The sequence below is a fragment of the Misgurnus anguillicaudatus genome, chromosome 16 (assembly GCF_027580225.2).
Source record: "Misgurnus anguillicaudatus chromosome 16, ASM2758022v2, whole genome shotgun sequence".
Taxonomy (NCBI): Eukaryota; Metazoa; Chordata; class Actinopteri; order Cypriniformes; family Cobitidae; genus Misgurnus; species Misgurnus anguillicaudatus.
In genome coordinates, this window is record NC_073352.2 from 32495916 (window position 1) to 32510000 (window position 14085).

The 14085-nt window shown below is 37.3% G+C and overlaps 1 protein-coding gene across 1 annotated transcript in view; it reads right to left on the reverse strand.

Moving 5' to 3' along the window:
* Positions 1–13497, reverse strand: part of rufy1 (RUN and FYVE domain containing 1) — a 45700-nt gene extending 32203 nt beyond the window's left edge. Inside the window, exon 1 of the mRNA XM_073854511.1 lies at positions 13479–13497. The gene's annotated coding sequence lies outside the window, so the exon portion shown is untranslated. The remainder of the gene's footprint in view (positions 1–13478) is intronic.
* Positions 13498–14085: the final 588 nt, after the last annotated feature.

The window sequence follows — 14085 nt, forward strand, 5'->3', positions numbered from 1 at the left end:
GTACTGGTATTTGTTTACCACTTGCGCATGCTGGTGACGTTGCGTAACGTGTGATGTAGACGTCGAAGCCTCAGTATCATCGTCGTACAGTCTACATGCTTGTCGTACCCGAGTTTAAACGATCCGTGTCGCACAGTGTGATAAGGTAATGATCTTATAGGAGTGCAAAAATCGTGCAGTGTATCCCGGGCCTTAAAGGGAACATTTCACAAGACTTTCTTAAGATGTCAAAAAAATCTTTTGTGTCCCCAGAGTACGCATGTGGAGTTCCAGCTCAAAATATCAAATAGTCAATTTATTATAACATGTTAAAATTGCAACTTTGTAAGTACGAGCAAAATTGTGGCATTTTTGAATGTGTCCTTTAAAATGCAAAGGCACTAAATGGCAGTGCTGTGGTTGGATAGTGCAGATTAAAGGGCGATTTATAGTCGTGCGTAGCTCTGCGTAGCCTAGTCAGATCTACGCGGACTGCAAGCGCTGTGATTGGTCCACCAGAACCCCTCCTGTCAGGTAAAAAAAACTGCTACTGTGGTTACACGCGTGGATACTCATAGGTGTGATTGGCAAAGGACAAAAAAGCAGGAAAATATACGGCACACCTACCATGACGTGGCGACATATATATGCATGCACGCACGCACACATGCACACACACACACACACATTTATATAAAATTAAATACAGTTGAAATATAATTTGGGCTCAAAGTTGATCGATCTGAGTGGCCAATCGTCAATGCGTGGGCAAGTGCCACCCTGACCATTATGTAGCCTTGCCACTGCATCAGACTGAACAAAATAATTTTGTGCATTTAAAAGTAAATACATTAATGTGGTGCATTTTGAGAGTAAAAATAAGTGACTAGATCTATGAGGATTTTTATGTTCTTCTAAACAAATGTATGCCCTTTTAGTAAAATCTTTGGTTGCATATGGTAATAATAAGGCACAAAAGCCACATACACAATTTGATAAATGGGATTCGCTATTCTGCCCTACAAAGCGAAAGCGCAGTAACTACGCATTTGGTCAAAATTGAGTTAAGGGTTAAAATGGGCTTTGTGAGATCTGTTGTGTCTTGTGACAAAGTCTCCTGGTTAAATTTTGTCCCATTTCAGAGAAATGTGTGTGCCAAAATTGCAGTAACATGTTTGACTGGCTGGTGTAAAAAACTTTAAAGCCATTTTTCTCAGTTTCAGTGTTTGCGTAGATACTGCACTTAGCCTTTGGAGGGCAGTATTGGTCAAAACATGTTTAATGTTTATAGAATAATTAGTGGGGGCATTTAATACAGATTAATTATTGATTACAACATTTGTTACTTAATTCAAATGTTATGACTTTCTGGAAAGGCAGTCAAGTGCATTTGCCTTTTGCATAGTTCTTTTGGCACAGTCGAGCTACGCGTTTCACACACACACACGCGCACACACAGACACGCACACACACAGACACACACACACAGACACACACACACACAGGCAAACCAGATCCATGAATGTGTGTGTTTGTCATTATATTATTCTGTAGTCGCAAGCATTACTGCCAGATTCACAAACCGTTAAGAGAAGCAAGCGTATGCGTGTGTTCGTCAGGATGACGTTGAATCTGATTCGCGTAACTTATATGCGTGCGTTAACATAAGTGATTACAGATTACAGAATAATAATGCAAGCAAACGTTTTGACACAAACGCAACTTTATATTGATATTGCGAGACAGCATTTCACCTCGACGAGAAATCTGATATTTACATTACTGGCATAGCCTGATTTGAAACAGACAGTTTTGTCAAAGCAGCAAACACCTGGCTGGTTCTCTTAATTTCTTACTACTAAAATGCTGTTTGTCTATGCCTATTCCTTATATCCATGTCCAGCACCACTGATTTAAGTCCTTTATCAATTAGGTTGTCTTACCTAGGCTTGATATATTTACTTTTCATCCTCGTGACAACGTGTACATGTTATGACTTATCCGCGGCCGCGCGGCATCTGCAGCTGGATCTCAGCCGCACCTCAAAGACACCTCCCCATTCTACTTCTGATTGGCTAGTTTGTTAGTTTGGTTGAGAGTGAAAGATGTGTTTCTCTTATACTATTTGTTGGCAAACGCATGTTTTTTTTTTTTTTAATTCGCAGCCAACAACACACGCCGGAGATCTGACTGACTGCAAGCTCTTTGGTGAGCTCTGCTTTGAATGAAGTTCCATCGTGACAAATAAATAGACTAATGCGTAGTGATATGCGGTTATTTATAACGGTGCCTTGCAACCCCCCACCCACACGCACACACAAAAAATTGGATTTGCATGATTCACGAAAACCTTATTTTCAGGTCGGAAAAGCCGGAATTCCGGATTTATCCGGAAGAATCACACCCCTGATACTGCCTACCAGCGGTCGCGCGTGTGTTTGCATGTCGACGCGGACGACGACGCAAAAGTATAAATGAAAACTGACGCGGAACCTACGCTATCGCTGCTACGCCGTAGGACCTATGCACGACTATAACGAGCCCTTAAGTGGCGGTACTTCTGACATCACCAGGGGAGCCAAATTTCAATTACCGATTTTTTTACTAGTGCTGGGCAAAGATTAATCGCGATTAATTGCATACAAAATAAAAGTGATTTTTTGCATAATATATGTGCGTGTACTGTGTCTAATTATTGTGTATATTTAACCACACACACATTCATATATTTATTTCCGAATAGTTTTACTTATTTAATTTTTTTAAATTTATTTTTAATATAGAATATATAAAAATATAAATAAATATATATAAACATGTAAATGTTTCTTAAATACATACATGAATGTGTGTGTATTTATTTATACATAATAATTACACACAGCACATACTCATATATTATGCCATAAATCACTTTTATTTTGTATGCGATTAATCGCGATTAATCTTTGCCCAGCACTATTTTTTACATGCTTGCAGAGAGTGGTTTACCAAAACTAAGTTAGTGGGTTAATCTTTTTCAGTTGATAGAAGCACTGGGGAACCAGCTATAGCACTTAAACATGGAAAAAGTCAGATTTTCACGATATGTCCCCTTTAAGGAATTACTGTTGTTAAAGATATCTCACTGTTAAATAAACACAAAACAAAGACAAACTAAATAGAGTAAGATTATCTATAATAGTTGAAATGCCACAGTTCCTGCTGATAGATCTGCATGCTTGTCGGTTTGGTTTTGAAGTGCAGGCCACAGAGGTGGGAGCGTCGCTCATGGCCATTGGAATGCTAGGAGGGGGTTTTTCCTACGCTGAGCTCACTGTTTTCCTACCAAAGCTCTGATTTAAAACAAAGAGTTGTAGTGGAAGCAAATATCATCAACATCCTTTCAAAAGCAGGAGTCTACAGTGAGACATCCTATTAGAATGAGAAAAATCTGCAGGCTTGTATTACTGTAAATCATGCTGTATACTCTCAGAATATAAAAGCTGTCACTGGAACTGTACACAAAAAGGTCCTACACGTAAAAAAAATGCTGGGTTATTTTCAACCCAGTGTTAGGTCAAAAAGGGACAAACCCACCCGTTGGGTTGTAATTTATCAAAATGCTGGGTTGTTTTAACCTGTTGTTGGGTCAAATACAGTATAAACATGTTCTAGGTTAATTTAACCCTTTTGACCCAATGCTGGGTTGAAAATAACCCAGCATTTTTTACAGTGTAATATGCACCATTAGGTACAGGTATGTATATATTTGGTACCAATATATGTACTATTGAGACACTAATAATAGTGTCTTTAGGCCAAGGCTTTAAACCGGTTCAAGGAACGAAAACCAGAAACTTTCGTTGTTTTGCAAGGAACAGAAACAAAACCAGAAACTTTCCAAAAATATATGTTCCAGAACAGAACCGTTAATTGAAAATAATGGTAACCGGTTAATAACGTTATTTTTTCCGTTCTTTGACAAGATTTTTGTCTAATATGACTCGGTCATAAGAGGTAAATATTGTAGGCTACCAAGTATCTCAAGATTTTTTTTTTAAATACTTATTAGTGGTGTAACGGATTGCAGTTGATCCGTACAGATCACGACCTACGGTTCGGGTGGCATGCAATTCGCAGTTTAATACGCAAATTTAATAGGGTGAAAGTTTATAATTTGCACGTGTTTCAAAGGCTTGCAAATGTTAACACTTAAGTTACTTTATTTAACCACAAAAAGGAGCTAAAGTGAAAAAATTTCTGTACGCACAGACGCACATGCTGTCCGGTCCAACTCCAATCAAACGTGATTATCCCTATGCCCTTCAAAGATCAACGAGCAAGTTTGGTGGTACAAAATAAAACGTAGTGCTTTTTTTTAAGCGGATTTAAAAGAGGAACTATATTTTATGGCGTAATAGCACTTTTGGGAGTACTTCGACTCGGCGCAGTAACGCCCTCCCTCTCCCATTATGAGAGTGAGAAGGGGAGCGGATTTTTCAGGCGAGTCGAAGTACTCCCAAAAGTGCTATTACGCCATAAAATATAGTTCCTCTTTTAAATCTGCTCAGAAAAGCGCTACGTTTTATTTTGTACCACCAAACTTGCTCGTATAACTACTCGTCTTAAATAGGAAAAACGTTGATGTGTTTGGTCACTTCTAACTTTATCTCTGATTGGTACCATTGAATGAATGGGGCTAAGCTAAATGCTATCGAAGCGTCGCAGCGCGCTCCAGCGCTTACGTGCACGCACACAGATGATAGAGGGATGTATCAACAATTCTTAGTTAAGGTAATAACATATTTTAATATTGAAAATGAGTAGACTATTCCTTTAAGTGCATTCAACAAATGTAGGCATGTCAGAATGTTAGGCCGCTTACATAATGTAGCCTTTTTAATGTTTGATGACAAGATAGAGACTTAATAATTTAGATTCAATGTCCTAATGATTAGCCTAATTATTTGTATGTCCCACAGCTGACATGGAACGTTATTAACCGGTTCAGGAACGTTAATTTTTTGTTCTAACCGGTTCAGGAACGTCAACTTTAGGGTTGAACCGAAAACTGGAAACGTTAAAATACTGTTTCTGTTCGGAACGAACCAATTGGGAAAAAATTCTGGTTCAAAGCCCTGCTTTAGGCACAAATGTGTACTTTTATTAAAAGGGTATCGTCCCAGTAAGTGTTTTACACTAAATTCACTTTATTCAGGGTTCCCACACTTTAGTTAACTTCAAATTCAAGAACCCTTCAAGGACTTTCCAGGTCCAATACCCTCAAATTCAAGGACTAAATGGGGACACAATTCAAGTGAGAGCAAGGTTACATCGTGTAACCTTTTAAAATACATTGTTACAGTTCCCTTTTGAGGGAACTCGCGCTGCGTCACTGTGGTGACACTTTGGGGACACCTCCATGGGTAAGTGCGTATAAATGTGTATATCAAATTCAACCAATGGTGAGGCTTAATGACAAAGACAGGGTAACGCGGGACCCAGGAAGTATATCGCTATCTGAAATATTGCCAAAGACGGCGTTACAAGAACGCAGGAAGTATGGCAAGGGAGACGCAGCGTCTCGTTCCCTTTTCAGGGAACAACAGTTACATACATAACCCAAGACGTTTTTTATGTGTCAAACACAACTATGCAAAAAAGCAGTATGAATCAACATTCACATACAGAAGATACAAGCATTTAAAGCAAACAGTTTAGCACGTGTGCTTAAAAAGTCTAGAATTTTATGATATTATCCTACACTACACAGGAAATAATATGTTTTTTTTTTCAGAAAACGTCTTGAATAAAATAGATTCAAGCACTTTCAATGACCTGTATCTATGTATGTATATTTTCAAAAACTTCCCAGGGCCTTCAACTCTTTTCCCCCAGACTCACACACTTTCAAGGATTTCAAGGACCCGTGGGAACCACCTAATTATTTTTAAGCGGTGAAATTCAAGCATTATTTCTGGAAAGTCACTAATGGCCTAAAATGAAGTTATTGTAGAGGGTGAGAGTTAAACATTGTCTTTTACCATCTGTCAAAGCCATTAAACCCCAGTCAGAAGTCATCATTTCCAGAACTCTCAACTTTCGACCTTCAAAGAAGCGGAAACCACAAACCCAGATCCAAAAGTCATTGACTCTGATGTCACAGCGCAGGGTTTTGGCGTTTCATCAACAAGAAGACTGGCTCATAACACTTGAAAGCTGTCGTTCTGTTTGCTCTGCACTTCTTAAACTCATTCAAAAGCTGACTGGATTGAAAATCTGTTTATTGCAGCCGCTTACATAGACCCGTCAGATCATTCAAACCAATGAGTGCTGATTACTCAGTGGTTTTCCTTTGGTGTAAGAGTGAGTCAGAGCACCCAGTCATTGAAATCTCTTCCTCTCTGAGCCCCCTGTTGTGTTGTTTAGGGGCTTATGAACAGATGAGTGAACCGCAGGCACAATGAATGAGTGGAGTCAGAGATGACGTAGGCTTTTAAAGGTTTGGCCGAGCATCAGTAAACTCACCACAACGTACACAATCAAAAGTGATTCGGGACTGCTATGCTAACAATTTATGAGTGAATGCATCAAAGAGTGATCTACACAAACATCTTAAAGGTGCAGTGTGTAATTTTAAGAATGATCTCTTGACAGAAATGCAATATAACTATATTATCAGTGGTGTATAAATACCTTACATAATCAACAATATTGTTTTTATTACCTTAGAATGACATGTTTTTATCTAAATACAACGTGGGTCCCCTTAAAGGGACAGTAAGTAGGGTTTAAGTGTTTTATTAATCAAAATCAATGTCTTTATTTATAAATATGTCCTCGTTGGTGTCAAATGACCTCTGCCAGTGATCTGACTTTTCTTTGCAAGCTTAGAATTTCTTCTCTTTACTTACATTGAACGGGTAAGTCCAAGGAGGCTTCCATGTCGTCCGCCGTATTGATAAACTATAATAGCAGAGAGGGACAAAAAGCACTAGCCTACCAACGCGTTTCCACAACACGCTTTTATTCAGAACACGTGAACTAGCAGAAACGGACAAGGAGATCAGTGAGTACATAACGGCTACCGTAGTTGCAACATGCATTTGGAAAAGCGAGGCGCTAGAGAGCACTATTCGTTTAAATGCAAAATACAATTTCACCACTAGATGGGGGTAAATCCTACTTATTGTTGCTTTAAATGGAAGTTGCCATTTCACGCCACCATGTTTCTACAGTAGCCTTAAATGGACAAACTGTACTACAAAGGGCGATTTATTACTACGTGTTTCACTACGTGATAGTGAGGCTGAGCTGTGGACTGGGCAGTTTGTTGCAATTCACAATCTCACCACTAGATGTCGCTAAACATCTACACAGTGGACCTTAAACACTTTCCCTGCCATTGACAAATTAACTCGTCAATTAAGAGAAAACGATTCCCTGCCAATGATTGAGTTTTCCCGGCTTTCCAAAATACCTCTATAAACCACCAGGTGGGGCTCTTCCGCAACTCAAGTATCGTCCTAGCGCAAACAGCTGTATGTCGGTGTCAGTTTTGAAGATCGCTCTGAATCTGAACTCCATCAAAAATCCTTCACAAAAATGCAATTATCTATATATTGGTATTTTTTTTTAAAACCTACCCATATTTGAGAGGTGATAAAAGAGAACAAATAAAGGTAGGATGAAAAGGTTTTTTTTGAAAGCAAAGGTTTTGTGCTTTCATTTGATATATTGTATGTTTATATATTTTAAGAATATTTTAATGCTTTTTTTTTGAAAAAGTATTCAACTTTGTACAAATTATGAAAAATGCTGGCGCTGGCTGCCAACTTTTTTTTTAAACGCTGACAGGGAAAGAGTTAACGGCAGAATCTGAAACGTAAAATGCATTTACATGCACAACATAAGCAGATATTTGTACTTATTATACAAACCTGTTTTCATGCGTTTACCTGCAAATCAATAAACCGGTTATGCAGAAAACTGCGTGTAAACAAGACGAGTTTGTCAGGTTTTTCGCTGACAGTGACATCACTGCCTATAATCTGACTATAGCCTTTCGAAAACCCATCAAAATTCGTCAAAAACTATCTCTTTTCATTTCTATACAACCTGTAAATGTAACACACTTTTTTTACACGATTTCGCTGTTTCTTCGTCAACTGCATGAGTCGAGAGCGTACTTTTATGCGTCACTTTGTGCTTTTACCATTTGTGACATTTATCGCACATGCGGGGACATGCGTACATGAACAAAACCGCAAAAAAACCTGTTAAAGCGTTTACATGTTATGCGCAATCGGAGAAATGGCCAGAAATCTACCCGTGCTGATCGTTTTTCACTTTAGCCTTTTATGTCCTTTGCAGAAAAAAGCAAATATATTTAATATTAACAAGATGCATCACGACTATTGCTATGATTGGGAAAACCAGAACAGTTAATATGGGGCGTGACTTTGAGCATGTGCAGTATCTGACAGGTCTTGGAGGCGTTGCAAACGTGGCCGGTCAGTGAAGCGTCAACTGTTTTGCGCTTATGACCTTACAGGTTATCAGTTTATTAATCATAGTCGGAGTAAGACATTAACATTAAAGGCGGAGTCCACGATGTTTGAAAAAAGTGTTGGAAAAGGAGACGGGCCGACTACCAAAACACACTTATAGCCAATCAAATCAAATCAAATGCCGGGTTGCGTATGTGTGGGGCGGGTCTATCAACAGAAGGTCCAGATTCTATTGGGGTAGGGGCGTGTTTGTTTAGGTGATTTCAAATATCAACATTGGCTTTCAAACATCATGGACTCCGCCTTTAATAGTTATAAACATTAACAGTTAAACTGCTATTAAAAATGCAAATAATAAAATTAGACTAAGTGATAATTTTTTTTAAAGAGAACCTATTGTCCGATTCACGTTTTTACATTTCCTTTGGTGTGTAAGTGTGTATTAGTACATGCTAATGATATGCAAAAGGTACAAACCAGGGTTTCCCGCAGCACTTTTCAGTTTGGGCGGCCCGCCTAAGCTTGGAAACCCTACCGCCTTAACTAGGTCGTTCACACCGCGAGCATGCACGCGCGCCACACGGCTGAAATGAGATAAAGACGTGGTCCATCACTGTCTGGAAGATAGGCAGTTGATAAAACACGTGTCCGTGAGAACTGTAAGTGGACTTATGTTTTGGGTTTATTTATGCCTGTTATTGTATTAGTCTATAGTTCTTGCAAATTTAAAGTAAGTTAGCTGGTGATTTTGTTATTTGAGCAACCTCCTAGGGTTTCACGAGCCTGTTGATTAGATATAATTGTTGAGCGCTCTTGCTCACATTATTTATGTTCATTATTTACATGCTATTCCCGTTAGAGGTAAAAACATTTAATTCATTAATAATCTAATATGTGTTCATTTTCTGTTATAGTTTCTTCAAAATTAACTTTTATTTGAGTGTTTTAAATAAAAATATTTAAATTTTCATCATGGCGCGTACGCCCCGCCCTTTTGATTGTCACGCCCCCGGCCCCAACCCCCCCCACATTGTATCATACCAAATACACAAAATAACGTTGTTTTTTAGCAATGAAATAGGTGCACTTTAAATAAAAATGAATTTGAATAGGTGGTTAGAGTAGTAATATTGACATCGGCTCCATTACTAGATAAATGTTGAGGGTCTGTCAGCCCTAAATCTGGTTCTGCTGTAATGATCTCTGCATCATAAAAGCTCTAAACATAGACCTGTGAATGTGCCATGGAGTATATTCAGATTTTGGACCCAAGTGTTATCCGACAACTTGGCCTACAAAAATATCTCAGTGTCTGTGACTGACTTTGTTTGTTGTGTGCAAAGCCTTCGACAACCTAAAACAGCATTCTTGATCCAACAGGCCATATTTAATGTGAATGAAAAGCAATATAAAATGTTAAATGAAATGATATGATGTAAATGTTGACTTCAACATTATTGCATAACAGTATTTCGGCAACATAAAACTCACATTCACTACCTAAATGTTATGCCATTAAAAAGTCCCAGACCACCTGCAAGAGGAACGGTTTGCCATGAAACTCATATATGTCCCCTAATAAAGTTGTACTGAAAGCAGAACGAAGAATAAGGAAGAAGAATACAAAGAGAGACTTTTACAGCTGATCATTATGGTCGTGCAGGTGGACCGCTGGGTGTAAATCGGACATCTGTTGAGGTTCATGTGGAGTCTGTAGCACGCTGCCCTCCCTCGCTCAATGCCTCATAAACCAATGAAGATTAAAGGAACGAGTCTGTTCTCTGGGTAACGTTATGGGTCATTCCCTTGCATTCCTTGTGTAGGCTGGGCTGATATTATGGGATGGTGACAGAAACTAAGAAAAGGCTTTTGTTAAATTCTCATGGCAACTGGCCGGTATCAAATGAGAACACAAGGTGGATCCGTGCACGTGCTGTACTATATATCGACTTACATTCTCTTTATTGATCTCATGTTAAACAGGTCACAACGTCAGGAATTGAATCTTTCTTTTGTGTTTTGAGATTTTGGTGTCTGTAACTGCGTTTACATGGAAATTGTAATCGGTTTAAAAGTTCAATCCGAATGAAAATGCTCCATATAAACACCTTAATCAGAAAAAAAGGACCTATACCAATTAAATATTTAAGTATACTATATTTTAAGTATACCTTTTTTAATCCGCTCAAAAGGACATGTAAACACTTGATCGGATTGATACTCGCTCTGCGCATGTGCAATGACGTAGTATTTCAACATGATGCCCAGCTGATGTCAGACGAACGACCACCAGCTACCCCCATCTAATCTACTTATCCATGTATATATACATATATATTGTTTTAAACCCATAAAATCGTACCTATTATATAATATATCCTCTATAGAATCAGCCATGTCTGTCTTTCTCCCAAGGTTTTTTTTCCTCCTAGGACTTTTTGCCCACAGGGTTTATCTCCTAGGATTTTTTTTCAACCCCTGGGGAGTCTGCTGACATTGGCTTAACTTAGCACCCTCTTATATACACTACATTTTTACCACGCTCAGTAGTATGGTTAATCTGAACCATTGTACACTGAAAAAAATTATTCATTGAATTTAATCAATTTTTTAAGGTAAATGATTGCAATCAGTTTATTTAAGCTACATTTAAACAAAAGTTTTATATCTTATTTTACTTTACTAATCTTTTTTGTTTAAATGTAGCTTAAATAAATTGCAACCACTTACCTTAAAAAATTGATTAAATTCAATGAATCATTTTTTTCAGTGTATTCTGCTGCTTATGTTTTATGATTTTTCTGTGTTTTTTCCTGCATCTATTAATGTAAAGCTACGGAGCCCCAAAGGGGACATGGAGCAAAAAATTAAATAAAGAAACTATCGCATTTAGTTTTGCGTACACACGTGAAACTAAACTTTTTTTAAAAATTCTGCACATGAAGGTTTCGCGTGAGCACATGAACCTAAACTGTGGGCAGGATTTCCATCCAATATGAATGTGTACCCCTAACTCATAAAAAAACTGCTTTACACAATAAAAATATATTGATTTAGTCCAACTCAATTTGAAGTAAATGGCAATACTCAATTAGTTGCCTCAACTCAATTAAGTGTAGTCTGAATAACTCAATTTAGCGTAGTTTGAATAACTCAATGTAGTGTAGTCTGAATAACTCAATTCTGTTATTTTATATAAAACCTTTTTATATCATACTAATTAGCATAAGCACATATTAGCATGCTAATATTAATAACATATGATACTTTGGATGAACATGTGAGAAGAGACTGATCTCCAAACAGGCAATAACACAGTTAGTGCTCATTTAGAGAAATACGTCACATCCACAACCTAACCACAAGCGCCACTCTTCTGCACGATGGTAATCAAACAATTTGAAAAAATATAACACAAACGCTTCTAAATCAATAAGATAAACGGACATTAAACACTATTAAGTCTTTCTCTTTACCTAAAAATGCATTAAATAACACTTAATTAAAAAAATTACTCTCCAAAAGCAGTTGCATGCAAAGCATGCTGGAAAATTCTTTTTCCAGAACCCAAACTCAAACTAATTGTGTTAACGCAATTAAAAATAAATCAATAAATTATAGTACATATTCATTTTGTGTTAGACTAATTAAATATATATATACTTATTACTCTTAATGAGGTATTTTAAATTAATTGAACACAATTTTAATGTGTCATTTCTAAGAAGGGCTTGAATCATTTTTTGAGTGTATATAAATAAAATTTTATTGAAAAAAATTGGCGCATCTGGTACACCCAAAAACAGCACACTTTTGCTCAGGCCTACAAATTTGCAATTTTAACACAATAAATTATCTTTGGAGTATTTTGAGCTACAACTTTAAATACGCACTCTGGGGACACCAAAGATTTCTTTTACATAAAAAAATATCATAATATGACCCCTTTAACAGTGACGGCAAACAAGAGGGCATGGCTTCAAGAATAAAGGTTTGTTTGTATGTATAACATGACAATTACCTGCACTTGAAGCTCTTGTAAAAATAAAAATGAAACATTCAAAACCAAAATGATATTCGGTACCATAACGAAGTCGTACTGTACACGGATACTGGAGAAATTCTGGAGGAACCGCCAGATGGCATGGCATAGGGATGTAATGATGTGTGCCATTAATTGATTTATATTATAACAGACAGGAGTTTGGAATCCATAGTCATGGGGTCCGCAAAATAATTAGCTATAAATGATAAAATTGTGCTTTATTTTTAAACAGGGCATGCAGCTATGCTATAGAACAGAGGTTTTCCATTGACGGACCGCAAGACACATTTAACCATTAAAAATGTCCTATTTTAGACTTTGAAATGAGCAGCGTGCCAACACAACAGACACCCGCGCTTCCTATTTAAAAGTTTTGCTGTTAAAAATGTTATGATTACAAAGGGGTCCTTGGAAAATTTCCTCCAATGCAAGGGATTCTTGGCCCCAAAATGTTTGAGAACCCCTATCCTATAATATGTAAAACGGGAACATAAAAAGACTATTCATGTAAACACCTTAATCAGAATATAGTCTAATTCAGAATAAGGTCATTAATCAGATTACCGCTGTCTATGTAACTGCAGTTAGTGTCTCTTCAATCTGATCATTAGAGTCTGTGTGGCATATTTCAGCAGGGATTGTTTTGTCAATCTGTCACAATGTAATGCAGCTTTGCAAACAGGTTGAGACAGTTAAGAACTGACAACAAACCTGCATCTTAGGAATGCATAGTCTTCATTTAATAAAGACTTTTGCTCATAAACCTTAAAGGCACAGCTACAATGACCCAAAATTCTGAGGGTCAAAGAGAGAAATTGAAAAAAGATTATATAAAACTAAAGGAATGAACATAAAAGTTATCCCCAAAGACACAAACATTCAAAACAAGTTGACAAAGTGTAGCTTAATTTAAAATTGTCCTATTTTAGGAATGAGAGCATTTGTTTCCCTTTTCCACTCACCCAGCAGCAGCCCGTGCTATCTTTCTTCTCCTTGCGAGATCTATTCTTGGATGTTTTCTTTTGAGGCGGATTTCTGCCACTTCTGGATTTTCTATAAATAACTCTAGATAGAAAAGAAAAAGGAATTGATGAAATGTTTAAAAACATTCAAGGGTGGAATCAGATAAGATGTGCTATTGTTGGCATTTACTGGATTAACCCTTTATGGGTCAAATCATTGAATTGAGAAATCAACATGTATTGATTAATTGTATTTATTTTATGTCCCCATTTAATTTTTTTTGTTCTGTCACTGCAGATGTCCTGTATACTGATACTTTGGGGAAACTGCATGTATAAATCATGACAATAAAGTTGACAAGAAAAATGGCACCTGGCCAAGTTACGGTTTCATTTTACACTTCTTTATCTGCTACAGTGGAAAATGAAAGAGTATATATAGAGCAAAGCTATTAATAGCAGTCAGTGTTGCTCAGAGTAATTTATTTTGTCAGATTGGCACATACCTTAAAGCACACAAAAAATTATATACTGTATTACTTTAACCTAAAGAGTAAAATGCTGAGTTATTATAAATCCAACGTTGGGTCAAAAAGGGATCACACCA